Source organism: Dermacentor andersoni, chromosome 10 (assembly GCF_023375885.2).
Source record: "Dermacentor andersoni chromosome 10, qqDerAnde1_hic_scaffold, whole genome shotgun sequence".
In the NCBI taxonomy this organism is placed as follows: domain Eukaryota; kingdom Metazoa; phylum Arthropoda; class Arachnida; order Ixodida; family Ixodidae; genus Dermacentor; species Dermacentor andersoni.
Window position 1 is genome coordinate 124166237 of NC_092823.1, and position 3105 is coordinate 124169341.

A 3105-nucleotide genomic window follows, 5' to 3' on the forward strand; every position below is an offset into this window, starting at 1 on the left:
TTCATTGTTGGTTTGTCCGGATTAATATTGAGCTCCTAGTGTATACGGTACACAGGCTTCTTTTTATGTGTGTGTTTTGCCCCCGTCGCAATGTGACCACCTCGGCCAGGATTTGATCCCGCGCCCTCAGGCTTAGCAGCGCAGCGCCGGCCGTAGCCTCTAAGACACCGTTTTTTGCGAGATGTTTAACAGTAGTGGGGACTTTATTTCCTCCAGTGACAATTAACCTTTTTCTGCTAAGTTAACGAAGTTAGACTTAAGTACAAATATTTTATCATTTTAAACTGACTGTGTTGCTATTTTCTGTCGAAGTGTGCATAACTTACGATTTATCTACGCGCAGCTAAACTTTGCTTGATACCGCTTTGTAGGTGGTAAAAGAAAATTCTATCCACTCAACCCTTAGTTCAGTCCCGGTCCCGTGACATATGAGCTATCATGCCTAGTTGTCGTTCTATTGCCATCGTCGTCGCGCTTACAATCAGTTACAGTCAATTGTCTTTGGTGACACCTCAAGACTTCCTGTAAATGGCGTACCATTTTTTTTTCGGTTATCTTATTGCAAGAAGGAGAAAACGTTTATTTGCTGTGAAGCTTTACGAAGCATCGCAGCAAATGTTCCTCGATATGTCTTCATTCTTCATGTCGCAGACTTCCACAGTTCGCTCATTCATCCATCCCATCCCATGCCCACCACCTCTGTTCCTTCGCTCTTATCACCTTTGCTTCACCTTGTTCACCGATTCCGTATCACTTCCTTTGCATTCTTTCTTCGTTCGCCCTCTACATCATCCCCTTCCGACTCCCGCATGCGAGACGGCAAGGTCCTTCCTGGGACGAGCGCGCGCATTGTGTATGCCGCCGCTCCAGCGAACCGCGGCGTGAATCGGCCAGTTCCGGTGTTGCAGCGACGTGTCGCCGTCGAGCGTAAGTGTGCGTCGCAGCACCCAGCCGCGAGCTCCCCCTCCGCGACTCCGGAGACGCCTGGCTGCATTCGAAACCTTCGACAGAGGTCCGTGGAAGTAACGCGTCGCGCGCGTCCATGGTCGCTGTACTGCGAGACGTGTGTACGATAGCCCCTCGAGCCAGCCTTACCAGGGACAAGAGCGCGCAGAAGCGTCCCAGGCACGTGTAGTGATCGCAGCGCAGTTTGCGGTGACTGAGTGACGGATAGTATACGTCTTGCCTCGTCTCGGAGGCAACGTTGTGTTCGGTATCCAGGACACTCGGTCATTGCGTCTGTACTTGTGTGTTCTTAGCTGGCTCTGTGAGGACGCACGATCGTCGACAGCTGGAATGTCCCAAGCCCGTGGTGTTCCGCGCCGAGAGTGAGTGGGTTGTTCGGCGACTATAAACAGCACTGTTCTGCGAGAGTGCGGCACCATTTGTAATGTCCAGAGTACTGTATAGTCAACTCGCATAGTAAGTGACTGTGGTAACAGCGAACATTGTGTTGTCAGCTCTTCGACAGAAGCGTTATCAACGCCGGATTGCAGCGTCCGTTGTCAACGGACCGACTGTAACGGCCTAAACAGAAATGCAGGGATCAATGGCGCATGACCGCCTTCTCAAGAAGAACATTTCCAGCGCTTAAATAAGCTTGTCGGTGAAACACAGCGTCGCTGTGCTTGGTGTACCACACCGGTATTTTGGTCGCTGAAAATTCGTTTGTTAGTACGCGACCAACGGGCGCCCGAAAGCAGCTGCTCAGAAATTCGGAAAGCCTTCTTCAACCGACTTGCTGAAACCTTCACTGGTGAGTTCAATGTAGATCTGTGTTCGAAAAAAAAAAATTGTCTCAACGACCAAGGTGCGTTTCCTGTTCAGAACTCTTTAAAAGGAAAGCACGTTTGGAGACCACAGCCTAGGAAGCATACAAACGGTGAGTACTTTCACTTACGTCGCTTTTTGTAATACATGTGGACAGAGGAGTTCGGTGATTGTAGGCTGTTACAGCTAGTAGCGCTTGGCGACGTCTTCTGACACTCGAAATTACACCCTTTGGGTCGTATCTTGCCACACAACGATAATCGTCATCTGTCTTGTCCGCATTTCATTTGAACGCTACGAGCCCGGTACTTGCAAGTCACGAACCGCATGGGCGTTATCAGCATGACAGTGCGTTCTCGGCAGGAAAGTAGCGAGCGGTTTCCTTTCTTCAAGAAAGGAAACGCAAGCAGGGCAGACGACCATTGTCGTTGGATGGCAAATATACACCCCAAAGGGTGTAGCTTTGTCGTAAGAGTGTACGTTTGCACTGTACAAACTGTGTAATAGCGCGCCACTGTGTATCACAGAGCTAGACCATACCCGTCAGACCTTCAGCGCATATGACTCAGTTTGGCCGCGACCCTACGGGGAAAACGAAAAGTACCAGATCTATTGCGATTCATGGGTGACGTCATTTCTCATGTCTACTTCAATCTACGAGAGAGTGCGCTGGCAGCTCTTCTTACGGATGTAAGTGATTATGCCATGTTCCGACTCCCCTTTTTTTGTTGTTATGGTGGAGCGCGTGTGCATCCTAATATGGTGCATTCACCAAGTTTCCACCCTTTGGAGCATACGTTGTCCCCTAACAATAATTGTCACCTGTCTTGCGCGCCTTTCCTTCAACGTTTCGCGCAGGATACTTCGCCACGAACGGTGTACGCGTTTTCATCATGACACAGCATTCTCGACAGGAAACTAGCGCGCGCAGAATTTTCAAGAATAGAAACGCAAGCAAGACGGGTAACAATTAGTTTTGCGGTACAACGATACCCCCAAAACATGTAAACAGTTTTTAGAGTGTGCTGGTACATTTTAAGAAAAGTTTACGCCCTTTGGGGCGTACCTTAATTGTCCCCAGTAACAATTGCCATCGGTCCTGCAAGCGTTTCCCTTTTTCTTTTTGAAAAATCTGCGCGTGCTACTGTCCTGTTGGTGCAAACTTTTCTTCGAAGGTATGCGTTCACACTGATCGAGCAGAAGCAGGGTAAATGTGCGCAAACTCAGCCGGAGAGCTTGAGAATCGAGCCGAACACAAATGTACCATACAGACAGGCAGTATACAACTAATGTATCCAACCTACGGGGCAGAAACTTGGATTTTAAAGGGACATT